Below are 27,919 nucleotides of genomic sequence, written 5' to 3' on the forward strand. Positions count from 1 at the left end.
AGGGGAGACCCGACCGTACCAAAGTGGGGATCATTTTAGGGGTGCGCTAAATGTCTATCTTAAATAAACGATATTATAAAAGGAATTCAGCATTTCAGACTCACTAAATCGACAGTTACTCAAGCAGATTAATATATTTATCATTTTAAAGGTTGTATTGTGTTTCATAAGCGCACATTACAAAGCCCAGCTATTTGTTAAAGTGCGGTTGGAGTTCATATATAGTATCAGCCGCGCCAACATTAAAAGTTTCTGTGAAAGTGAACACCGTCTGTCGTTAACACAGCCCATAATACAAACGTTTGTTTGTATCTTTCTGAGAAATAACCGCTTCGACACATTTCTTATGAAAATTAATACACCGTCCTCCAAAAAGAGCTGTAGACACGGGTGAGTTGGTCTTTTTAATGAAAGTGGTCACGTGGAACAATAAGTGTGGTTTTTGTTGTAACCATAGCATTATAACGTTAAACGTTTGCAAAGCTAACGTTAACTGAAAAGAAAAAAGAAAGCAAAGGCTTGAGGTGACTTCACGCACCTTTGCAGTTGGTTAAATATACCTTTGAAATATTCAGTCGAGGGAAGCCAAAGTAGTTTCTTTTTAAAGTGTGTTAACGTGGCTGTTAAAGCCAATAATCTTTCCCTTCATTTGCAAAGGATGCTATCTTTAACGTTAACATTAGTGAGTCAAACATTCTCTATAAAGTTCATGCCCCTATCTAGACTGCAGTTGGTCTGTAGTTTCTCTGAGACCCCCTCAGCTCCTCTGTAATCCCTGCAGAGATGATTTTACTGGGGAGGTGATGTTGGGAAATCAGGCCCATGAGCTGCGATTCCCAGAAGAGTGTAGAAAGATGTGAGCTAACATGATGCCTGTTGCATAAAACGAGGAAGTCCACTTGAGTACTAACTTAGAGGATATGAGTCTAGTCTGGTTATAAGGTCACAAAAGGCTTCTCACTGTTTGGCTGTTGCAGAACTATAAATTACGTGTGACACCCAGGTTTTTACCAGGGGGAGGAAAGCTTGTGTCTCCATCAGAGGAGGAAGTTGAGGCCTTAGATGTTGAATCAGATGTCCGTTCCTGTATTCGCCTGGTTGCCTTTTCTTTGAGTCAGCAGGTTCAGTCTGGTGTCATCTTTAAAATCATGTTTTTTCAGCAGATGACTACACAGGGAGAAATTCTATGTTCTCTTTGCAAGGAGGTCAGAAATCAGCTCCAGCTACAGAGATTTAAAGGGATAGTTCAGGTCTTTTGAAGTGGGGTTGGATGAGGTCCTTATCCATAGTGTATTACATAGTGTAGATGGTGGTCTGCATGCCCCCAGTTTGGAGAAGCAGGCAGGATTACCTGCGCAGGAGCTAAGCAATGTACTGCTGTGGACGGGGGCAGGAACAAAATGTATTCTAACCACCTTAAAAAGTCCCCCATAAAAAAACCAATAACAGTTTAAGGGAACGCTATATTTAGAATATTTTCAGAAATTGACTTTGTCTCAGACAACCCTTTTTGACAGGGAAGACGTTATCAGCTTCAGTTCTGTGCTCTGGTCAACGCCACCAGACTCCATAGTCAAAAACTGTAATTTAACCTTGCTGAACACGGGAGCTGCTGCTCTACTGCTGCCTCAAGCAGTTGGTTAGTTTGTGTTATTGTGTGACTTTGGTGAATCTGAACTAATCCTTTTAAATGTCAAAGTCGCACAATAACGCAAACTAAATAACTGATCAAAGCAGCGGTGGATCAGCAGCTCCTGTGCTCAACTATGTTAAATCACTGCTCAATGGAGTCTGGCTTTGAAGAGAGCGATACAACAGCTTTAGTTCGCTGTTGGAAATTGCTGTCTGATGGCAAGGTGAAAATATTCTAAATACATTGTGCACTTAAACCGATATTAATTTTTTTTAAGGTGGCTAAAATACGTTTTCTTGCTGACCCTTCCGCAGCAATACATTGCTTAGCTTCCATATCATTGCCCCCCCCCCACCTCACTAAACTGGGGGTATGCTGACTGATATACTGTAATACACAGACTATGGATAAATACCTCATACACCACCAGAAGAGCCAAAGAAACCTTTAATCTAATATTCTGAGTTGCCATTTTTGTTTTGCTTTCCATGCGTCCTTTGAAAAAAAGATAAAATATAATGTGGGAAAGGTAGACTATTTATTTTGGCCTAATAATTGGCTCATACTCACAATAGACCTGCAAAAGCTGTTCACCTTAGGCAACAGCAACAAACACACCACCTTGTAATTTCCATTCTTAATCATTCCCAGGTCAGGAATGTGCATCCTGCAGTGTAGAAAAGTGTGTTTGCTTGTCAGTGTGGAGTCTTTTTTTATGGGCCCCTCAGTGAGCGAGTGTTCAACTCGGGGAAAAACAGTCGGCTGACTCTATTTCTCATATCTAAATGGAAAAAGCATACTACGTTTCAAATGTTAATAACAGTGCGTGATAGAGTGCATACTATATAGCAGTGGTGTGGAACTGCCTACTGTTATTCACATATGTCTCTTTAAGAATCCACAGAGACTTTGTTTCCTTCATTTAGACAAGGGGGGAGAGTATGGGTTTGTGATGTCTGGAAAGAAGCTTATGGGGGTTTCAACTGAAGACAGAGACCCACCACAACCCACTGGTGTCCTGTCCAGGGGATGTATCAAAGCAGGAGATGGGCTCCTGCTTATGTAATTCACTTGGAAGATGTTGGATGATTATACTCCACTGGTAACATAGCCTTTTGTCTAATTTAGGATCTTAGATTAGGTTGATCAGCGGCTATGCAATGCCGTTGGGCAAAATCATTTAAAGCCATGCTTAAATACTTTTGATTAATTTTACAGTGAAACAAGAATTATAATAGAATGAACACAAAATGTCATCTCTTAATTTTGAATTATTTCCAGCCATGAGAATGACACAATATCTGGTATTGTTTGAGTCTGTGTGTGTGTGTCATGATGGCACCTACTGGGGGCACCTATTGCAGCAGGGACTACCAAAGAAGCCATTTGAGTATTGTGCTAGGTATTTTTGTGGACAGATTTTGTCAATATGATAACATTGCAACAATGCAAGATAGAGTCACAAAACTTCACAGATGTGCTGTTGAGATTTAAATAAAGGCTGATTTCCAAGATGGGTGTGGTCTGAGCAACAGGGCTGGAAATATTGGAATAGGAGGTCAAGGAAACTACAAAACCCAAAACCAGTGAAGTTGGCACGTTGTGTAAACCGTAAATAAAAACAGAATACAATGATTTGCAAATCCTTTTCAACCTATATTCAATTGAATACACTGCAAAGACAAGTTACTTAATGTTCGAACAGGTAAACTTTGTAATTTTTTGCAAATATTAGCTCATTTGGAATTTGATGCCTGCAACATGTTTCAAAAAAGCTGGCACAAGTGGCAAAAAAGACTGAGAAAGTTGAGGAATGCTCATCAAACACTTATTTGGAACATCCCACAGGTGAACGGGCTAATTGGGAACAGGTGGGTGCCATGATTGGGTATAAAAGCAGCTTCCCTGAAATGCTCAGTCATTCACAAACAAGGATGGGGCGAGGGTCACCACTTAGTGAACAAATGCGTGAGCTGATTGTCGAACAGTTTAAGAACAACATTCCTCAACGAGCTATTGCAAGAAATTTAGGGATTTCATCATCTACGGTCCGTAATATCGTCAAAAGGTTCAGAGAATCTGGAGAAATCACTGCACGTAAGCGACAAGGCCGAAAACCAACATTGAATGCCCGTGACCTTCGATCCCTCAGGCGGTACTGCATCAAAAACCGACATCAGTGTGTAAAGGACATCACCACATGGGCTCAGGAACACTTCAGAAAACCACTGTCAGTAACTACAGTTCGTCGCTACATCTGCAAGTGCAAGTTAAAACTCTACAATGCAAAGCGAAAGCCATTCATCAACAGCACCCAGAAACGCCGCCGGCTTCGCTGGGCCCGAGCTCATCTAAGATGGACTGATGCAAAGTGGAAAAGTGTTCTGTGGTCTGACGAGTCCACATTTCAAATTGTTTTTGGAAACTGTGGACGTCGTGTCCTCCGGACCAAAGAGGAAAAGAACCATCCGGACTGTTATAGGCGCAAAGTTCAAAAGCCAGCATCTGTGATGGTATGGGGGTGTATTAGTGCCCAAGGCATGGGCAACTTACACATATGTGAAGGCACCATTAATGCTGAAAGGTACATACAGGTTTTGGAGCAACATATGTTGCCATCCAAGCAACGTCTTTTTCATGGACGCCCCTGCTTATTTCAGCAAGACAATGCCAAGCCACATTCTGCACGTGTTACAACAGCATGGCTCCATAGTAAAAGAGTGCGGGTACTAGACTGGCCTGCCTGTAGTCCAGACCTGTCTCCCATTGAAAATGTGTGGCGCATTATGAAGCGTAAAATACGACAACGGAGACCCCGGACTGTTGAACAACTTAAGCTGTACATCAAGCAAGAATGGGAAAGAGTTCCACCTGAAAAGCTTCAAAAATTGGTCTCCTCAGTTCCCAAACGTTTACTGAGTGTCGTTAAAAGGAAAGGCGATGTAACACAGTGGTAAAAAGGCCCCTGTGCCAACTTTTTTGCAATGTGTTGCTGCCTTTAAATTCTAAGTTAATGATTATTTGCAAAAAAAAAAAAAAGTTTCTCAGTTTGAACATTAAACATCTTGTCTTTGCAGTGTATTCAATTGAATATAAGTTGAAAAGGATTTGCAAATCATTGTATTCTGTTTTTATCTACGATTTACATAACGTGCCAACTTCACTGGTTTTGGTTTTGTATAAAAGAAGGATGGGTCATGACTGGGGATGTTCCTGGTGATAATTTCCCTGTCGCCTAAACGAAAATTTTCATTAAGACTAGTCGACTAGTCTAAAAAAGGGAAAACACTCAGAAATCAGTCAAAATTTAGCACAATTTATTGTTAAGTATTTGAAACATTGTCCCAATAAAATATTGTGTGCATTAAGAGCCCTTTGAAGCCTTTAATCACAATCTTCAACAACCATGTTGGATTTTTTTGACTGAAAAATGCTTCCTTGTTGTCCTTGTTACTGGTCTCCAAACAGATCATGGCACTGTCCATCGACTGTATATAACCTTAGTTCACCCAAGCCTGTTTGATCCAGTACATTATGATGCATGACCAGACGGGGCAGGTCTGACCTGTTATCATTGACCAGACGTAAATTAACCAGATAACAGATTGTTGCTGTGTAGTGCGTACTTACAGCAGGTGTGTATTTGATTATCAATAAATAACCAACTTCAAACTGTTAGTGATATTAAATAACATTTAGGAGGGCTAACTTTAGCTAGCTGTCTCCTTAATGTTTCCTGTTATTGTCATGATGTTATGCTAATCTCCAAATTATTATAAATCTGGACCTTTATAATTTACCAGTACCTGTTACTTTGTTATCAATAAACTAAGTTAGCATTTGCACTTTGTTTAGCATTAACGTAAGCCAGCTATAACCCTTTTTGAGATGTTCTACATTACTACATCTGGAGAACCATTAATGTCAGTAAAAAATAATCCTTGTGAAGGTGTTAAAGAAACAGATAGAGAGCTGCGGCGTAGATGAATGATAGCAAATATTACAGCCTTTCTTGCTTAATTGCTGTCATGACTTAAGTGTGCTAGCTAGCTAATATAGGTTAGCTGATCAGGGTGAATGTAAATCACTGAGGTGAACTGTAAGGCGTTTGGTAGCAGTGTGGTCAGTGATAATAGGTTGGACCTTCCTAGTTGTACTTGCTGTGCCCACCCCATTAACTTTAATAGGAATGGCACCAAAGTCTGGCACCAATGCAAAACCTTAATGCTCCCCCCCCTCGCCCCTGAGTGCCCCTAATGATAACTGCTGAAGCTTCTATGAGGAAATACTTATTAAATGTTTGGGTTAAACAATATAAATCAAGAGGATAATAATTTTGTGGCAAACACAAATACATAGTTAGCAGTTATATTAGGGGTGTTTTTAGATTTTCAGTTTACTCTCCACCAAGTCACCATGTCTGAGGTTTGGTTCATGAGGTTTCTGTCTTAGGCTCTCAGAACCTCTGAGAGATCTTTTTTTTCTGTCTGCCCATCCTGTTGTTAACTTTTCAGTATTTTGGTCCTAGCGGTGTGAATTTAGCTGGCTAGGGAAAAAATGAGGGAATCCTTTCTAATTGGTAGATGTCAGTGGCTGTAATATTACAGTTTGTGCTTAACATAGCTGCCACACAGACAGACATGCTGGAACATTTAATTTTGACTGTTACATCAGCCTGCTGTGATTGGCATGCATAATGGAGTAACTAACCGCTGTTGCTAATGCTGGTGATGTTCTCTGTTTTCTCTCAGCTCATCCTGAAGGTCTATATGACACCAAGCCTGTGATTAGTTGGAAAATATCATATTTTCCCCACCAAACCTACATACCATGAATCACAATGAATAGCCAGCAAATAACAGTGTGGCCTTGGCTAGACTGTGCTCCACTGGCTGTGGCCTATAATATTACAGCCAGCAGCATTGTTGCAGAGCAACATAGGAAACTGTGTTTGTTTTTTCTTTGCAGAGTGCAAACTGGCCATTCTCAGATGTTTCACTTCAAAATGCAGAGAATATGATGAGTGCTATTTTGGTGGAGTTTTCCCAGGATTAACACAAGGCGAGTTTGGTTGGAGAGTTGTGTTAGTAGCTACCACAGTCAAATCCCACACTGCACTTGTTTCAGAAATAAGTGTTTGAATGACTCAGAGGTCTTGTGGCTTTAGTTCTCACACCTACTGTCTGGCTGTGTTGCGTTATTTGGCTGACTGTGACAAGTCCTGCTTGTCTGTCACTGTGTTTCACTTGCTGTCTGTCTTTCTCCACTGTCCTGTCTCTCTCTCTGTCTCTGTTTGGCTGTTGTCCATCTGGTGGTGCTATCTGTATTTGGCCGTTACTGCTGCACTGATGTAGCTTTTTGTGTGGTTTATCTGCACGACCATGAGGTGATGAGGTCATTTTATACTGCCATAAATGTTTGCACCAGGCCAAGTATTCTGCCCCCCTTGGCCAGAGTATACAACATAACCACACACACATAGAGCCACAGCTACAAGATGGCATTATGCATTGCTGTTCAAAGCACTTATTTAATGTGGGTGAAACAGATTCTGCATGCATTTTTGTGTATAGGTGTAACATCCATTGATTTACATATAATCGGAACTAAATAAGATGCACATAAAGTCATAATCCTCAAGAATTTAATTGCATAAAAGTCAATGTTTGATAGTTTTTATTGTCTGCATTTATTCTGCCGTGGCCATTGAATGTATTTACACTCAATGGTTAATAAAAAGTTTACAACAATGGTGCAGCAGTGGATTCAGATGGCCTGAACATGCAAAAGGGATTCACAGGAAATAATGCGTGTATGTACTAGAAGAAATTTGTAAGACAAGAACTGGTCTACATTTGACATGTAAACAAGCAGGCTAGGGGTGGTCCGGTGTGAAAATTTTAAAACTGGTTTGATATTAAGCCAAACACTGGACTGGACTGGTATAACGAAATTTACTGGCAGTATAAAAACAAAATTGGGGAGTGCGGCAAAATGCCGCCTACCTACTTTTGATTATACAGAATGTGCCTTTTTCGGGGCAATGGGCGGCGTGTGTGAGCAAGTAACAAAACGTGTATCTCAGCGTGACGTAAACAGTGACATGGGAGGCGAGCCACGGCTAGTCAGTCCTTTGCCGATTCTCTCGTAAGTCGGCCCGTCCTTCACACCTCTTTGTTTGCGAGGGCAAGGAGGGCACGCAATTCCTTGTCTCCCCAGTTGCTCATCTTTACAGTGTCTGTCAGGTTTGCATTTCCCTCTTGCTACTAGTACTAGCTGCTCGCTAACTCCTGCTATCAGCTGTTTCTTGTTTATCCACTGCAAGTGGGTCGCACGTGTGGCATCATCAGCCGCTCCTCCCACAAGTCATCAACATCCCCTCCCGTGGCGGAAGGCCGCCTCGTTCTGTTTAAACCAAAAAGGTTCCACCAATATGTCTACCCAACGAGGCGGAAAATTGGGCACCTCGGATGTGTGTCTAAACGCTTGCAGCTTGCCGGCAAAACGGCCCAACGGCCCAACATTTGCCGAAAATCTGGCAGTGTAAAAGGGGCTAATGACAACAGCAGGAAATGAATGTTTGACTATCGCATTGCATCACGTAACATCGGAGCTCTCTGTCCCCACTGATCATTAAATATACACTTCTGTTCATCATGTAAACAAACCATGTAGTCATCAGCTGTAGACTGGAGAAATAACCACTTGAGTAGATTACTTGCTATCTTCCTACATTTTGTAATTTATTTTTTACTTTTTAACAGATTACTTTTGAAACAGACAACACATGTTCTACTTAAGCAATATCACACTCAAGCTCGTGATGTTATACTCGTATATCGTCACGGCTGTGATTTGGTCATAGGCATGAGGCCGCAGGCAATCACAGACAACAAGCCGGGTTGCAGCGAGGGCTCTGTGCCTGTCAGACGCTGCCTGCACAGCGCGTGTCCGTCGGACCCGTCGCACACACCCGACAGGCGCTGAGGTGGCATGCACTGTTAGTATCGATACTTTTGTAAATTAGTATTGTATCCGGATACAGCGTTTGAGTATCGATACTTTTCAGAGTATCGATACTTTTGACAACCCTAGATCTGACAGTATGTTGCTCCATCGTTTTCTGCTCTCCATGGATGGCTTCCAGTAGCTTTTTAACAAGCTCTCAGACCTGCAAGACAAAAGGTATATTTTAGGGCCCGACTCCTAATTAGAAGTCTAACTTTACACATAGACTACGTTAAAACAACATCATACCTGTGCCCACTCACTGTCATGATCTCCCTAGCTTCAAGACCCGCATCTGACAGCTTCTGTATGGCAGTCGCCCTGAGGCTGTGATTGGTGTAGATAGCTGTTGTCCCCGCCTCTTTACACATCTTCGGCAGCATCTGTGCGAGTGAGTTTATTCCCAGCGGAGCTTTAGTGTACCAGATATTGTCTGTGTGAGCTGCTGTCATCCTGGGCTTCAGATAAAGGGCATTTGCATCTGGTGGAAGTTTGTTTAAATACTTTTCCAGGGATGCAACGCAACTGCTGACCTAACTGACACTAACCGTCAGTTTTGATTTGATTGTTGATTGCAATCAGCTGTGAGGCGGAGTGATACATACACAGTGAAATAACCGTGATGTTGTACTCCAATATCGTCACGGTTTTACTGTCTCTCAACCAATCAGATTGCAGGGCCGGAACTAACTGTTGTATAAATTGTGATTATTACTGGAAATGACATACAGTATAGCCAACAGCAAGTAGCATGGCTTGTCATTAGTGATGGTCGTTAAGTTAACCAGATATATTCAGCTACCTGGCAATCACCCTCCAGTCAGCTGCCACCTCATTTTTTTTGTACTCAGATAAGAAGGTATTATATAGATAATGCCCCATTTTATCTTTATAACTCAGCTGTACTTCGTCCATTGCAGAAATTTTAAGGTGAGCAGCAGGAATAAAAAGAAACAGGGTGTCCAACAAAAGCTCAGTACAAAACGACAGTACTGTGTCACCTGCAGCAAGTTAGGACACCTCTTCCATCAGCTTCAAATCCAAAATATTGTCAATATGGTACAGTATTTTCTTGAGAGACTCTGCCATGTCTCCTCTCGTCACCCCAAAAAAAGCACACCTCTGTTGTATTTTCAACAGAGTAGCTTGGTAATTTTTGTTTTCTGCCCCTTTGATCAAACTGTTATAGTTTCAGGAGACTGTATAAAATAATTGACGGAGCTAAGGTGACATTACCCATTGGGTTGTGGACTCCTGTTTTAAAGTCTTGATATACATTAGCCGGAAATGTAATACCAACAGTGGTAAAACCGGAGAGGCATGCTTTTGTATCAGCTGACTTCATTATTTCCACTTGATATCACCAGGACGTGATGTCTCATTTGTGAAGACTGCAGTTTGCATTCTTGCTAGCTTTACAGTCAGGTTAAGTCCTCTCTGGCCTAAATATCCTAGACAGTAGGAGTCATGTGGCTAGGGTTCCCTTCTGTCATTGGCCCTGTGCAGTTTGGACAAGTCTCACCCTGAGGAATGAGGTCAGTGTGACTCCTTGCTTGTCCTGGCAAGCTGTGTGTCTGTCTGGACTGAACTCTGGAGGTCACCAGCTCAGGACTCACATGCAGATCCCTCACATGCAAACAGCTTGTCTTGTGGGACTGATTGAAGTTGTGACCTGAAGACATACTGACGGCACTTTGCTCAGTGAAAGGTAACGTAGATGCATGATGTTGGTGTCCTGCAAAAACCTTTGATCCTTTAAGTTTTCAGTGCAGTTGACAGATGAACTGACCTAAACATGAAGAAAATTGTTTTTTAAAGGGCTGGCTTTGAAATGCATCAATTTAACACTGATTTACTTTGTTCTACTTTGTTGTGTGTGTTTGCCAGGTGAAGGAGCAAGTGGTGTTTGTGTTTGCTGCTATTTATATGCCAACAGACCACACACAGAATCAGTGATCATAATTGGGTTTAAGGCTTAAAAACCAGACAGTAAAGACTGAATCAATGATGACTGCATACGGTATCTGGTTTGATGAGTTTGTGTTTGTCTTTGATACGTCACAGTGTGTGTGCTCATCAGTTTGTCTTCTTTAATCCTTACACACCCAGAACGTGTGAGCTGCAAGAGAAATTTGCATGTGTGTGCGAATATGTGCGGGTGTGTTTGCTCACGTATTTTTAGAGGATATCCCTTGTCCACCATCTGCCCCACCCTTCCAAGACAACCGACAGCAGTCTGGATGCCAACCTTTCTTTCATCATGCCCTCCTTTTTTTCATTCCCAGAAGGCCATGCTTTCTCACTGTAGTGCACGTGACAGAGACTCAGCCCTTTGACTGTCGTCAGTGCCTCTGGCTGTTTTGAGGTTGCTATTTAGCAACATGCTTCTTGTTAACCATCATTTACCCAGCCCCCCCACACTGGGCCCACTGACCTACTAACCGAACAAACAGCTTTAAATGTGTCTGTGTGTTACAAATCCCTCCTGTTGTTGTGTCACGTTGGGATCACAACACTTTCGATACATAGCTCCAAACTGTCTGCAGAGGTGATGAACACTACTGAAAGAAGCAGTTGTTTTATTAATACATAAAGGGCATATACTGTGTACCTTAAACACAACAGACTGATTCAGTGGTAACATAATTTCTCTTGAAAGTTTCAGCGGACTACATTTTAGAGGGACACTTTATTTTCCAAATAAAGTGGAAACAGTGGGCGTTTTTGTTGTTCTTCACCTTTGGGGATAAACATTGTGCTTGTCACTGTCACTTCAGCTGTTCAGTCACAGTGGAGGAGGGACAAATACTGTGTAGACAAACCATTACATCTTACATATACAAGTGCTGAACCCCAGCATGTTTCAACCTTCCCCTCATCCAAAGCAAGTACTCTAACCAAGGAAAACACAAAATTATGATACATTACAATAACAATATGATCTTATATTTTCCTCGTCTCTACCTTGTGTCGACATGTTCACTCCCGTGGATATTCCTTATCATAGCAATCAGATGCAACCAAAGTGCTCCCAGGTGGGCGTTTTCTGAGGAACAACTGGCATTTTCAGCTGGGAAAAATGCTTTGGTGGACAAAGAGCCTCACAGTGATCATTTTGGGATGTTGCACACATGTGAAACTAAGACAGTGAATTTCAATATATTAATATAATATTGAGCAGCACATCTCCACAGTTCTTGTGCCTGTGGTATTGATTTTTTTTCAACCAGAACTGAACCCAGAAATAAAATTAAGACAGGATACCACCTGCAGTTCACCTGTTTGATCCAGGCTAGGCTGAGATCATTTTGCTTGTGAGGACATATAAGTAGCATCCTTCACTGTGCCAGGAGCATCTGTTTAGGTACTTCACAGTAAGATGTCCCTCAAAGGGTTGAAGAGGGTATCAAGTTCATTTCGAGGGTGTAGAGGGACACATGTCACTGCTCTCTGTGAAACTTTAACACACCCTATTTACATTGACTACAGAGTTTTCTCTGCTGCGTGGCTGTATGGTTTGTATCTGCTATGTTTGATTTAAAGGACGGCCATCAAGGACTTCGACACAAGTCACATGTTGCCCTATAGACCTCTTAATGTTTAAACAAGCCCAAAATATTTGCTTTGTCTGTTAGCAGCACGTTTGAGTATGTGAAAGTCAACATACATTGAATGTCAGCGTTAACCAGGCCTGATAAGAAGTCCCTCTTGAAATTTGAATTTCAACTGCCATCTGTTATCATTTGTGTAATAATCATAATTTACATGGTCGAATTCAAGACATGAATTGCAAATTTGAGCAGATAAGTGGACCATGAGGCAACTGCTTGTGCTCGTCACCTGCTTCATTACAGAGAAGCATTTGTGTTCATTTTCTCCACAAGTCTCCAGATTGTTCTCACTGAGCTCAGTCTGATTTTCTCATGGGATTGATTCCTGTTTGCTATCTTGATTCCTGTTTGGTATCTTCACCAGCTGAGGATGCATGGTGACAGAGAGCAGGCCTGCTTGGGCATGCCAGTGTGAAATGTGAGCAGTAATGTGAGATGTTAGTCTGTTGTGTCCCTGCATTTGTGGAATGTGCGTGCGCACTGGGTGACGGAGCTTATGATGTTGGTATGAGAGAAAGGAGCTGGAGCTGCAGTAACTGTACACCCCTCGCCCTCTCCAGTGGTCACTATAAAAAGATATTTCCAGCTGATGAATCAAAAAAAGGAATTGTGAATAAAGCTGATTGAGTGTGTTTAGTAAACATCCAGTGAGGCGTCAATATAAGACTCATTGTGTGGGTAAGTAAGCATCTGTGCATCATGGATCACAGAGTATTTGGCCAAATGAGAAGGCACCACACATTCACGCTAATACTCTTAATCCACCTGCCTCCTCTGTGTCTCCGAGTGAAGGTGTGTGTTCCCATGGAGGTGCTTTACCACTGCCAGGGGGCCGGCTGGGATCTTCACAGGGTATTGTGTTGAAATATTTCCCCCTGGCACTGATATCGTGTAGCTTTCTATAGATGTGAGAAGGACTGACAGAAGAGAAGTATGAAAGTTGAAGAGAGGAGTAAGTCAAAAGCTATAAACAATAATTTCAAAGGCAGAAAAGTGAGGAGAAAATATTGGATCTAGTAGAAGAAAAGTAGATGTTTTGCTGAAGTAGTAAAGAGGAAGAGCAGAAAATATATGAGAAGAGGAACAGAGATGATAAATATGTGATTATCACAGGCCCAATCCTTGGAAGGAGGGATGGAAGGGAGTGGAGGAAGGAAGGGAGGAGAGTGTGATGGATGGTGCGTACAGAGGTAGAGAAGGTGTGGAAATGTGTTGACCCAGCTGAAATGTTTATAGTCCCATCCCGTCGACTCCTGCTGTGTGTTTTTGACTTCAGAGCTACCAATTGCTTTTCCTCCACAGTGAGGAGTCCGAGTGGAAGTCCGCTCCCTGCTGCTGCCTCCGGAGAATCACTGACCACTGCATGCGTGTGTGTTTCACTTTAGCCTGTGGATGTGAGTGCCTGAATCTGTGCGTCGGTTTGTATACATGTATTTTAGTGTGTGTATACCACAGGGAGGTTGGTCTGGTGCACCCCACCCTGCTGACTCCTTTAAATAAGCACCGGCACTGTGTATGTTTGGACTAGAAGGAGCGAGGGCAGCTCAGTCACGGTGTACAGGAAGTGAAATGAACTACTCATGGGAATGGGTACGAGTGCATTTACTCATCTGTTTTTTGTATTAAGTGGACACAAACCTTTAACTTCAAACACAGAGGAATACTAGCAGTTGTTAGAGCTTCTGCTGAACCACTGTTTTGCAGGTGCTAATGACAGGATATCCTTGACCACACCTCCTTCATAATCATATTCTTTTTCTTTCATCCACTAGCTGTCTGTTATCCCACTTTCCTTCCTTGACTTTCTCACTTACCAGTATGTAAGGTTTACTATCTCAGAAGGATCTATTGGACAGGAAAGGCTAATGTTATCTGGCATAACTTGAAGAAATCAGTGTTTTCTTTGGATTCTGGGATGTAGTTGAGGGTAAACCTAGACTCAGTGAATTAATAGTGTTTATCTGCTTTCTTATGTTGGTGTAAATGTTTTCTAATGTGCTATGTCTAGTCTTATTCATATAAAGTAATATGAAACTGATTAAGAAGCTTTATGTGAGATTCAGAGCATAAATGATTCAGAGTTAGCAGGGACTGACTGCACAGGGCTCTCAACATGGAGGTGGCTGAGCAGCTAACAGTTCTAACAGCAGGAGAAGTGCTAACAAAGGCAACAGTGTTGTCAGAGCTGATGGTGTTAAAGTAGAGGGGGGGACCGGAGAATAGGATTTATGCTTTTACAACAACGGCATTCTACCACAGGGGGGCAGCGTTATCCGTGGTAACCGCAGTGCAGAGCAGTGGCGATTAGCTAGCCAGTGGGACACACACACGGGGACTTGCGTGCACTAACAAGCACGCATGGCCATACTGGCTAGTACAACAAAGAACAGAGAAGCTTGGATTAAAACACACACAGAGGTAGCGTGACTTCATTCTCTACTCAGGATCCCACTACTCCACTATATCTTTACATAGTAGATAGTTGTTTGCTGTTATATTAATGCTCTGAATGTCGCATACAGCTCTTAAAACTTTACAAAGTTAGAATGTTGCAGGAATTAGTCCTAAAACCTGGAAATGGGTTGCCGTTTTAAAACCCCCTGTGTCCTTGTCTTGAAAGCAGTGGGGTTTCTTTGGTTAGATGCCTGAAGTAAAGTCGGTTAATAGGGGTGTGGGGAAAAATCGAAACAGCATAGACATTTGGCAAGAGGCGTAATACATCCTGGTCACCAGACTATCGTAGGGCGATCATATAGAGAACTATCGGCAATTTAGAGTCACCAATTAATATAACCTGCATGTCTTTGGACTGTGGGAGGAAACCGGAGTACCCGGAGAAAACCCACGCTGACAGAAGGGCTCCCTCCTGGGTTTGAACCGGGAACTCTCTTGCAGTGAGGCGACAATGGTAACCACTGCGCCACCGTGCCGCGACACAAGTAGTAGTTGGAAAAAAGTTATAGATGGCAATATATCACTATCTATGTGATCGCAGTATTCAGCATATTGCAACATGTTTTAAATCACAATAATATTGTATTGTGATAATATTGTTTGGGGGGGTCTAGTGGTTAACACAAGTTTAAGTGTTTTTAACGTTGTTTCTTCTTTAACATAAAATAGGCATTTACACCCCACTCCTAAATTTTGAAGCTTTTATGTGCCTTAACAAAGGTAGCTGCTAACAAGTGGCTAAAACTGAGACTACAGAATGTCATCACACGGAACACGGCTTTACAGCCTCGTTGAGGTAACATTGAAGTCATGCGACCGTGGCGTATCTTGTTTATAGCCTAACGTTAGCTTTTTTCTTGTGGCGATTGCATTTATGCTTCAAAAATCACAAAAGTGGTGCTGAACAGAATATGTAAGTATCATAAAGGTTTGTTTGCCACAAAGCTTATTTTCAGCAATAATCCAAAATCCTGTGGAAAATTCTTATTGGCATTTTGACGAAGGAACCAGGGCGGAGTTCTGCATCAACCTACAAAAGAACGTCATCCCTGCAGCAGTCCATAGTGTTCATAAGTGATATGTCCCTTTCAAACATGCACTTGTAGATGGCGTGGCATTTTTAGATTTTCTCGTGGTGGAAAAAGCCCCCAAGGCACATTTCTGTGAGATATTACTGTAACTTTTCTCGGTCAATTGACATATTAATTAATAGAGAAATCATTGCAGCTTTAGTGATAGACATAGGGAGTAGCGTCAAACGTTAGACTCACTTCTGACCTGTCTGTTTGAATTAATTTTATTAGCCAGGGCTGATGCAATTTATTTTCGTCCCATACAGAGCATGAAACTGATGTTCTGCACTGAGAGTTTGTAGCTATTGCTACTTTTCAACTCTTGTCCCTATTTGAGCTTTTACATGTACAGTGTATTCAAAATATACAACATTCAGTATCACAAAACCATAACACACTGTAAAATGAGAATACAATAAAATACTCATCACACAATACACACACCAAAATACACCATAAACTGTGGTAATTTCTAATACAGTCAGCTAAAAATGGGTATTCTGCTTCACCTGCCGGTCAGTCTTTCCCAGGAAAAGTCCTCTTGTTAACAGGAAGGATGCATTTTATATTTTCAGCAGCAGCTGCAGAGACGGCAGCAGTTTGTTTGGAAAAAGCAGGAAAAGACAGTAGTTCTCATGAGCTGTAATACAGTAGCAATCATGGCTGTAAAAACAAAATCTTGTTCACACAGTTTAATCAATCTCTGATTTGTGTCTATATTCATAATTTTCTCTACGATGAGCGCTGGTGAGACACTTTACCTGCTTTTCCTGTACTTCTGCACCAGCATGGTTACAAAAACGAATCATTGTTCCCATTTCCTGCATTACGGGTGCCACTGCTATAGTTAGTGGAAATGGCACTTCAGTAATGAGAAAGTGTTGGGAAGATCATGTGACTGTGAGTAAAAGCTCTTGCTTCCTGCTCTCCTAACTCTCTTCCTGCTTCCAGTCAGAGGGGGCGGAGTCTTCCTCAGCAGCAGTAGGAGGAGAAGGAGAGAAGCATATGAGCCTAAGGAGCAGAGAGACGCTCAGGTTAGTGTTCATTTGACTGCCGCACACACAGGAAGACACCACGCGCTTACCGGCACATTGGCAGTTGTACCAGCTGGAAGCAGCCTTGCGGACTCAGAGCTCCTACCTGCTTCTCTCAGTGTGACACGCAACTGTCGCTTTCAAGTTTACTGGTTTTCGTGGTTTCAGATTATACTGTCCGACTCGTATACACCATGTAAGTAAACTTTACTTTCTGTCCTGTTTGAGCAGATCAGCGTGCCTGTAGTGTGTAGACAGAGGGTTGTGTCTGTGTACTTAAAAGGGGGGAGGGCTTGTTGCTCTAGCAGGTAGCGACAGCAAACTACACTTTAGAGGGATGTTTTGACCTAAAGATTTTTCTCTGTCTTTAATTGGTTTAGCTTTTGATTTTTTTTTGAATGGTCTGTTTATATAGATGCATTTAATTTTTGTTGCTAATATCTTAAACATAGGATATTAATAAGAGGATCAGCACAAGTCTTTATAGTGATAGTTTCTGAAAACTATACAAAGCAAATGAAATGCTCTGTTATAACAGAGGTAGCTATTGTCTCTTACTGTGTCCCTGCCTGTGCTTCCTTGTCCTTGAGATGGAATGCCAAATCTAAAAATACTGGTCTTGATTATAACATTTGGCAGCTCTGCTCCAGGACTATTTTCATTCTCTCGGCCCTGTCAGCTGTAACAGGGCGAGAAGCTGCGCGGCCGGCTGGGAGAGTGGATGTGTTGTACCTCTAACAAGTTTCATGTTGACATTTTATTTCAAGCAGAAGAGAACAGTGTTTCAGAGCGTTATCATGGTAGAGGTGCTTTGGTTAATCTCACAGACTGTGCTGTTAAGGGTCAAAGATCTGACAACGTTTCTTTAGCTCATCTGTCTGTTTCCTGTCTGAGCTGCATGGAGTTACTTCTGTTTTTAAGCTTGTACGAGAGAGAGAGAGACGTTGAGGGCACATCGCATCAGACCGTTAGCTAAAACAAACAAACTCATTTTTTCATGGGCCTCTTCAGACTGTCAGCGCCTCTCTCTGTTAGTGAAGAGGTAATCAGGTATTATAAAGGGTTAACAGTCGCAGAAAGACGCCTGTGTGTGAGTGTGATTGTACATGTGAGTGCAACCAACGGTGTGTGTGTGTGTGTGTGTGTGTGTGTGTGTGTGTTAGTGAGTAAAACACTCCCTGTATCAAAGCCAACAGTGAGGCCTAGCCATTGAGGCGACTCCACAGTGACCACTCTCCCTCCCACTAGAGTGTGTGTGTGTGTGTGTGTGTGTGTGTGTGTGTGTGTGTGCTCTATAGCTGACTGAGGACAGCAGTATGTGATTGCATCCACGCCTGCGTGTCTCTGGAATGTGTTCATCACCACATTGAAGTTGAGATATTTTCTCTCTCCCTGCATTTTTTAGTTTGCCTTCAGGCTCTGGCATTGCAGCATAGACCTGTGCGTGTATGTGACTGTTCAGGTATGCAATACTGTATCTTTTTTAATATGCAGTTGGCATGTAATTGCATTAGTGTCTATATGTGTCCATATGTGCACATATGACTCCAGGTGTGTGTGTGTGTTACCTGAGAGATGAGCTCCAGCTAAGTGAGACAAGAGGAGCTGCCTCAAGCCACTGATCCGAACACACACACTTGAAATTACACTCATCTCCCAAAAGATCTACTGATAAGTTTGCGGGGTATCATCGCAGTTTCTATGATCAGCAGAAATTCTTTGCTGGATCAGAGTTATTTCACCCTCTAGAGGCTCAGCAGTGCCAGAATCTCTACGGGCATTGTAAATTTGTACGGTTGTAATCCTGCATGCAGGGTACAAAATTCACTTTTTGGCCTATTTGCCAATGGCTGGTAAAGTTTAAAAAAAAAATGACTGGCCAGATATTTTTCACCTGGCCATAAAACTGCATGAAATAAAAATGAACACAAACGAGCAGGTCCTGTTTGCAATGGTGGAATGTGACTAAAAGTACATTTGCTTAAGAATTGTACTTTAATACACATTTGAGGTCCTTATACTTTACTTTAGTATTCCCATATACTTCTGCTCTATGCTCTATATGTCTTAGAGGGAAATGCTTTTTACTTCACTACATTTAGGCTTGTCTGACAGGTATATTACTTTTCACATTAGATTTTTTATCCCCTTCCTGTCCAGTGAAAACCACCTATCTCCAGATGTGTTGATGTTGAATGTTTATGATAAACTGAAGGATGAAATGTTCCTATATGTGTTGAGAAAGTTCTCCTCCTCCTCCTTAAAACCCTCTTGGATCAGCTGGATAATGCATAGTCACAAAGCTGAAAACAGGGCTGTTTTTCTGACACCATGAAAAATTGACTTTGTAGAGATAGGTGGTTCTCGTAGGACAGTATGATACATTGCTGTAGATTAAACTACCCAGCAGTATAAAAAGGAGATTAAATTAGCACAACCTTAAACATTCACAGCAGTCAAATGGAACATACACATTAATGCAGCAGTAATATAATTCCAAAAATGTCAGGTACAACTGGATCACACTGACAGGGAACATTTTACTGCACTATTAATACTTTTACCTTACATACATTTTGCTGACAGTACTTGTATACATTTACTTCAATAAGATCACACAGCAGAGCAGTGAGCCAGAAAAGGTAAGAGTAACTGTAGCGACGGTGGACAGCTGCGGGGGTCAATCAAAGAATTGTGATACAATTATTGAAAGTGAGATGTTTCATTCTGTCAGTGCAGAGGGAAAAGTGTTCAGCTTATGTGTTGCTGTGATGAGGGTTCGTAGCAGGCTTATTTTAGCAACCCGCCTCATTAATTTTATTCACAAACTATATTTCTACAATATTTCCACTCGCCCTTAAAGTTTAAACTTAGATTAGCTGACTAGTCAAAAAGCAAGTACAGGACACAGTCAAAGTTGAGCACAAGTTAATCTACAAGTTTAAACATTGTTCGAAAAAAACCCGTTTATTTTATAAAAGCCATTTAAATCATTGATTGAATTTTTTAATAACCAAATCATACTTTAATGCTGCTGAAATGTGTGACCCTTTGCACCGTGTATTATGACCATTGTAAATTATACCACAAAACATGACAACTCACCAAATAAAAGTGGACAAATAACATGTATTGACAACAATATTCTGTAGCAAAGTAAGCCTTCAGGAAATGTGCCTCATTAGTACAGTGACATTTTTAGAGGGTAAACAGTATTTCATAAAATAATAATATTTTTAATAATAAGTTTAACTGACTAGTATTTCTGGTGCTGACTAGTGAGGGTAGCAACGTATAATTGAATTGACAACTAATCGGGCACATCCCTAGTATCATGTTGTTCTTGATCATTGTTGCAACGCATATTAATTCAGCTTTTTTGTATTTATTCAATGTAGGCAAATGGCAGATGTTATAATATGTTGGTCTTAGCTGCGGGGTTTAGTTTTCCTGAGGGAAGACTTAGCCACCTGCTCTCCACTGATTACCTACTCAGACAAAACTCCCTTCCTGACACACACATACATATATACACACTCTCTCACACACAGAAATGAGGATGCTGACATTCATGGATGCACAGCTACACTCATACACATGAGACTGGATTGGACCCCTCCTCATCCCACCCTTGGGTGTAATTGTGCGTGGATGTGTGTGTTTTCCGGGGCCACAGACACAGACAGTGATGGGCAGAGGTGGTGGTGGTGGGGGGTGTAAAGGGAGAGAGTGGGGGAGGGCCATACAAAAATGAACCTAGATGTTGTAATAACTGTCTGCTTATGGTTCAGTGGTTGTTTTTGCAGCTGACTAGACCCTAGTCCGTGTAAGAGTTGCATAACCTTTCATCCAGACACTTCAGTCATGCATGTCAGGCGCGTTCTCCACCCAGCCAAGAGCTGTTTTCAGTGGGAAATGGGCAGCGTGGCCAGAGCTGATAGCTGCACAGCAGTGTGTGGTGAGGCCAGGGCATTAAGGGATGAGGTCTGGTGTTCGCCTCTCTGTCTTCATTAGCTGTATTTGAAGCTCCCTAAATCAGCCTGGAAGGGGCGTGACTGATAACCTTTGAACTCTTCTTTTAAGCTTTTTATTGACTTACAAACTGAAGCTGGGGTGTCCCAGTAGGTGATGAGCTGGGGCTTGTGTTGCACGCACATAACCAGATTTTTTTAACCAGATTAGACTTCAGATCATTCAACCAGAAGATACAAGGAGAATGCTTAACTGAGTTCAAGTGGCAGGCATACTGAGTGTTAAAGAATCTTTCCATACTTCCTCTCTCATTTCCTGTCCTGTCTCTTTTATGTAGAGTCACAACACCATACTGCTCCACAGCCCCTCGCTCCAGCAATATCACAAATCCAGCACATATTTCTATGACTTTTTCTGACTGACATTGCATGATTATGTTGCATACTCAGGACACCTATCTCGGCTTGGTGATGTATTCTGTCAAGGTAAAGCAGTACTGTCAGTAGATCCACCACCTAAAATAACAACTGTAAATATCTCAACTATTGAACTTCTATAAATGAACTATGAATTTTCATGAATTTTTGAACTGACATTTATGGATGTTTATGAGGATGAATCCAAATGACTGGCGATTTCTAGCTTTTACTCTACACTATGATCAGTTCAGACTTGTTTAGATTGAAACCTCAGCTGTTCTTTAGTGATTATTAGAAAGTTTTAGCATGCTAATGTTAGCATTTAGCTGCTAGCATGACTATTGACTTTTAGCCTTGGTAAAACTGTTCAGAATCAGCCAAACTGTCCTCAAGCAAGATTGCAGATTGCAACCAGCTGAAGCTTCTGTGTACCAAGTGTGATCTCCCGGTTAGGATTCCTTCAATGTGCATTGTTCAGGAGGTTTTTAATGTATGCTGACTTATCTGCATAGGTCTCCGTCTCTCCAAAACAAACGGACCAGGTGATTTAAACTGGTAAAAGCACTGAAAAAAGCAGTTTCATGTTACAAGTCAGTGTTTTTCCAGTGCTGTTACACTTGTTGTGGAGGGGCTGCTAACTATAGTGGCTAATGCGAAAACACGAATGGCACTGTAGAAACATTGTGGTGCAACATCCCTGTGTGTCCCCCAAAATTTCACTGTTAAAAGGTAAAATTTTTATATTGAAATTTCAAAATCTTAAAAAAAAAAAACCTAAATTCCTGAACTTAACGTCCCTCGTAAAATTTCAATCAACCCTCTGCTACCCTAGTGTGCAGTCACAGTTGTTTCTCTACCTTTAAAAAAGAGGTTGACAGAGCAGGAAGAGGTAATAACACCCTGCTCTGAGTTGCGAGGCTTTAGTGAACTCTAAGGGATACTCATTGTTTTCAGCAGTGATTTGTTAGGCAGTGGTTAGACTGCACAGTCACAGCTTACCTCAGTGTGTGATTCCTCTACAGCGGTTGCCAATGCATTGTGTACAGGCTTTATGGCAAGTCCCAGTGCCCAGGAATAGATGGGTGAAGGTCACCGTAAAACAGAGTCAACCTGCTGATCACCCACAAACAACCACTCACACACAGTCAGAAGCAAACACTCCAGCTGAGTGCTTCTGTTTGTTTTTCTGTCTTTCTTACACATTTCCTGTTGTGAAATGCGTCATCGCTTCCTGCTCGTCCCTCCAGTGGGCGATGAACCTGAGAGATCACTGCTGACTAACTTGCCACAACTACGCCCTCCTCCTTTTTCTCTCTGTCTCTGCTTGAGGGGAAGGTGACTCTTTCGAAGAACATTTAATACATGACCAGTCAATGTGATTCTTCCCAGAGATTAAAGAATTTAAATATTATTAAGTAGTAATTAGCTGCAAATTGCACCTGAGCAAGATACTGAATCCTTTCCAGCTTGGGGAAAGTTGTCAAGCTAAAAATCACCTTGAAATCACCTTATCTTGTTATCTACACTTAGATCATTCATTTAGTTCCCAAGATTAACAATGTGTTCTTCAGTGTCAGATTGGACAGGAGGGGATTACTGGTGACATCTCTTTAGGTGGGGTCTCTGTTGTTTTCTATACAATCTGGGGTCAATGTCCGCTGGGACCAAGGCCACTGCGATATGACAAGCCAGCTGGCGTCACAGCGCCTTGTTCCTGTCCCTGTGTTTGGACCCTCAGGGTCCTGCTGCATCTTCCTGTTTTGTTTTTTTTTGTGAGTCAGGACATTTTCTAGGAGGAAAAGTTTAAAAGTTTTGGCCTGTGTTTCTCTTTGCTTTTGCCTCTCTTACCAAAACCCATTTCCTCACATGCTGCTGTTTGCTATTTATTCAATCAATCAGTAATTTTGTGTTAGAAAATATTGGTGAGGCAAATTGCTCCCAGTTGTGGGCTCTCCCTGTAATTAGTCTTAAAGCAGGCCAGTTGGTAGATGACCATAGTCAGCTGTGGTAAAAAGTTAGTCATCCCTTCCTTTCAGCTGGAGCTTCCTCTACTTCCCTTTGAAACATTTCTGGTCACAGAGATCTGAATAATAACGTGTACACTTTAATCTATCTATTCTTTGTCTTACTAATGTATTACTCACACGCTCACACACTATGAAACACAACCTCTTTCTCACACACACAGCAGACATCGTAGGCCATATCATTCCCCGCTAATATGGTGGTTGGAAAAGCAGTCAGATTCATAACAGCACAGTGGTTAGCATTTTATGATAATGGAACTGAGCAAGTTTCCATCGTGGAATAGAAATATCATTCCTTGGTCTGTCGCTGTGGTGGGTGCCTGTGGTGCGTTTGCCGCTTTTTCGAGACATCAGCTGTTTGTGTAACTGCAGAAAAGAACATGAACTGAAAGTAGAAGATGGAAAGTTAGAAAAACAAGACACACAGGCTGATAGATGTTTTTGTCTCCTAAGGAAGTTATTCCTAACTCACACTCAGATCCGTGCACTCATTTTGTAGTTTGATCAGTTTGCACCTTGTTTGGTGGCAGCTGGAGTTATAACGCTGCAGTTCACACACACATTAGTCCCATAGGAGAGATGCCTTTGAGCTGCCTGACCCTGTACAGGCAGGGTGAGGGGACTATCCAGGCTATTTGCATGTAGATGGCTCTTATTGGTACCAAAGAACGGGGGAACTGGGCTTGCTTTTACATACTCCCTAATACGGCTGGGTGATATGGCCAGGTAAATATAAATAATTACCATAATAAATGTCAAATCATTTTTCTTTCAAGTTTAAAGGCTGGTTTTTGCCCCTGAGTGAAATTCGAAGAAACATACGGTTAGCTGTGGTTTAAACTATTCTTTATCGTCAGATGATGACAGTATTTGCCAAACAGTGGAACACTCACAGATCTGAGGTAGATTCAAAACAATTATAATCAAAGTAATGTCAGTAAGTAAAACCTTTAATATACAAAGAAATCTTAATCCTGGTCAGCAGCAGATCAAACTGTTAGTGCAGATGCCTTAAAACAATTTTTAAGTGTTTTAGCTGACACTGTAAACAAAGGAAAGAAGACTCAACCATGGTTAATATTTTCTGTACAAATTTTAAACCCAAAGTGTATAATTTCTGATGTTTCTCAATCAAAGCAAAAACAAAAGACTGACTTTGATGATGTCACAAAATAGCAGTCAGAGATCATGTTCATGGACAATTTGATGTATCCAAGTTTTATTTGCATTACCTTTTATTCATGTTATTTGATTTAATTCTAATGAAATAGCTGCAAGTAACATAACGTTAACTTGCTAATGTACAAATAGCATAGCTAACATAACTAAAGTCATGTGGTGAATGTAATGGTGGGGTAGCCCGGTGCTGTTATCTGTGATCAGAACACTCAAAATAACTAATAAGTGACCGCATTAGCTTGGTGACAGTAAGTCTTGGTGGCTGTTGTTTTCTTCGCTATAATGGCGGGTGGCGACTAGCATTTAAGGTGCATTAGCACCCCCCTCTTCCTGTGTTTGCATGGTTTAATTATGTCATATATTTATTGAAAATTTGTCGTGTTATTATTGAGGAAAACTATATCATGATAATTATCCTTTTATCGCCCAGCCCTGTCCCCAAATCTGATCTCTAAGCAGTGTGAATTCATTTAGCAGCTTTTATTTGACTTTTTCCTGTCCTTTGCTCCAGGTGTTTGGAGCCTTTTATCAACAATAACTATTGTAAGTAGTTCGATCACTTTGACTCTTTGTTGCTCCGCCACCAACAGTATTCATGGCTGAACTGTGGGTCCAGTAAGGTAACAAATAGTGTGACTAATGAGTGGATCATGGGATTATAGTTGAAATGGGTTTATGTTGGATCTTTGTGTGTGTGTGTTTTGTGTTTGGATGCACACAGCTCTTGCTTGCATGGGCGTTAAAACCTTGTGTTTTCTAGTGTTTGAACTGGTGACCTATCCCATGATTCCCCTTTGTGTTTACATGACTTTCCACTGTAGTAATCATGTTTACAGCGTGTGTCGGAGTCAAGAAATGGAGCCTTTAAATTACATTATGTTATGTTGTGGAAAAACCAGAGAGGAGGCCAAGTTACTATGTGTACACTTTATGGACCATTGCACTTTGAATTGGGACCTTCTAAGTATTTGTGTATTTTATTTCTAGCCAAATGACAAAGACCATTCTTAAAGAAATAGGTCTTTTTGTGGACATGAAAAGACTCTAAATCTGGACTAAAAGGATGTGTTTTTTGTAGTAGAGGCCTGTGTGAGGGTAATGACAAGGCCACAGCATACTAAACCTGAGGTAGCGGAGGTCTCTAAGACCAGACATTTGTCTTCACTCTTTCTGGTAAAGTCTTTCTTTAGGATGAGTTTGGACACATATACAACTGTCTGTATAATCACTTATAGCTATGCACTGAAGCTAGTGTTAGTCAGTGTGTGAGTGGTGAGGTAGAAGGCCTTTTTCTTGGTGTTTCAAAGGGTTTTGGGGACTTGCCTGTCCATTTCCTGAGCATGTTTTCTTTTTAGCATTTAAGTATTTTTGGAATAAGAGCGCAAATGCACTTAAAAGTACAAAAAATGTAATAAAAAGAGGACATATATTACTTGTAAAATAAGATTTTAAGGCAGACTGTTAAAATTGTTTTCAAATATTCTCTTTGCTGGATACTGTAAAGTTTCAGTGGCTGGCTCCAGTTTTTACTGTGGTCTTTCGTGTGTTTACTGTGCTGTAGTGCAAATGTTTTCTCTAGCAGGTGGAGTGCCAGTGTTGAGTCATGTATTTGGTTTGTTGACTGACACACCACATCCATTAATTTGTGTGTTAATGATGATCATTTCACACATCCAAGTCTGTTTACAGGTGTTAAGCAATATGACTGCACAGTTGAAAAAAAGTTGTATAACGCTTTTTGTGCCATGTCGCTATGTAAAGTCTGATAAATTGCATCTGTTAAGGTTAAAGACTGCAAGTTTGATAACGAAAAATGAAAAAAGTGGAGTTATAAAGAAGAGAGCTTACCAGACCTCTGTAGGCTGCTCCCTATATCTGCATTAACCACAACTAGCATAGCACTGTTTCATCTCTGACTGAACTGTCTGGAGTAGCGTGCATTATAGGTAATGTTGGTGTCAGCTTATAGATACAGTTGGTGTCTAGTCATAGTTAGGCAGTGTGGTCAGTGAGGGGAAAACAGGTTTTTCTCTCAGCCTGTAAATGCGAGGAAACTTGGTTTTTGAATTCACATAAGAGACACTATTACATTTACTGTATGATTAATTCACCGTACTATATTATCACTATCCTACAGCCATCAATCAATCAATCAATCAATCAATTTTATTTATAAGCCCAATATCACAAATCACAATTTGCCTCACAATTTACCAGAACACTGTGATGTAATAGACTGGCATGTTTTAGTAAATTCCATGCAGGTTCAAAGACAATATAGCAGTGTTAACGTTACTTAATGTCATTCGTCTGTGTTTTGATGATATACCATAACATTATAAGGTAGGGATTTACAATCTCAAGAATTACAGGTCAGTGTAGGCCCAGTGTTTTTTTTTACCGGTGGATAAACAATCTAACAGTGTTTGGATTAAGTGTTAGATCCTTTTTGTTTGACCAGAAGCAGCCCAGAAACTGCCATCGCCAAACCCACCAGACTCTATTTAAATAATTAGGAGCTTTAGCGTGTATAGAGCCAGCGCATTTTTATGTCCAAGTGGGTGATTTTAAGGTTTATTTCAACAAAACCAGATTTGGTGGTTATCAAAGCAGTGGAGAGATGGTTTCTGTGAGTTCTAATTTGTTTTTTGTTGACTTTGAATGAAGTGTGTTTTACAATTATAAAATTACTTTTTATTTTAAAGGGTTTATTTCTGTAGGGATCATTTCAATAATCTTGTCAGACACATAGAATAACAATCTGAACCTGTCAGTGAAATAAACAAGCACTTTTAGTGGACGTAAATTGATGGTGCGAACACGCCTCTGACTGTTTACATGGTAGCCTAGTGGCTGCAGCCCTCTTCCTCAGCACTGTACCTATTTCCAAAAATGTTGTTCCTATTCGTCACTTAGAGACAAAAACATGGGAAAATAGGGTCCATGTCGATTATGAAGTTCATATGATATGCAGAAAGCCACGGCAATTTTTTTGCATGGCAGCAAATGCCATGTCCAATACTGTTATAGGTGTGCAATGCTAAATCCATAGAGTACTCTTAACTAATGAAATCTCAATAGTTTGAAGACAGGTGTGTGTGTCTCTCACTCTGTGGATCATTAAGCCCTTTTGATAAGCCAAAGGTTCCAACTGTGGTGATGTCATCATCTTCTGTGCATCTCATGGGTATCTGTCTTCCTGTAACTGAAACTAACTGAACAATCTGTCCTTTCATTGCCTGTCAGTTGGTAAATTTTTCTTCTTACCCAGATAATTTTGTTATTGTGCATTCAGTTTTTCCATAACAGCTTATTTTTTCTCTATCCCCTGATTGTACTCCTTAGAGGCTCGCCTAAAGGCTTTTGGTCGCTTAGTGTTTGTGAATCATTATTTTCTGTGATGCAAATGTGTTTGTAATTTAAGATAGACTATTTTAAACTCTTCTTTGGTTTGTCACATAGTCAAGATGAAAGCAAAGCGTGTGACTGTTTGTGCATATCTGTGGNGG

The 27,919-nt window shown here is 41.1% G+C and overlaps 1 protein-coding gene and 1 long non-coding RNA gene across 4 annotated transcripts in view; one reads left to right on the forward strand and one right to left on the reverse strand.

The window, feature by feature from the left end:
- Positions 1-254: 254 nt before the first annotated feature.
- wu:fa11c10 (protein FAM110A) overlaps positions 255-27,919 on the forward strand; it is a 33,845-nt gene continuing 6,180 nt past the window's right edge. The window contains exons 1-2 of one of the 3 annotated variants that reach the window (XM_050064360.1): positions 338-390; positions 16,731-16,813. The gene's annotated coding sequence lies outside the window, so the exon portion shown is untranslated. The other 2 variants (XM_050064359.1, XM_050064358.1) reach the window with 2 other exon arrangements.
- Positions 15,991-27,883, reverse strand: LOC126402416 (uncharacterized). The gene is made up of 2 exons (XR_007571172.1): positions 22,204-27,883; positions 15,991-16,790 (listed from the first exon to the last, which is right to left on the reverse strand). It is a non-coding gene; the product is annotated as an uncharacterized LOC126402416 (long non-coding RNA).

Source organism: Epinephelus moara, chromosome 16, assembly GCF_006386435.1.
Source record: "Epinephelus moara isolate mb chromosome 16, YSFRI_EMoa_1.0, whole genome shotgun sequence".
Classification (NCBI taxonomy): domain Eukaryota; kingdom Metazoa; phylum Chordata; class Actinopteri; order Perciformes; family Serranidae; genus Epinephelus; species Epinephelus moara.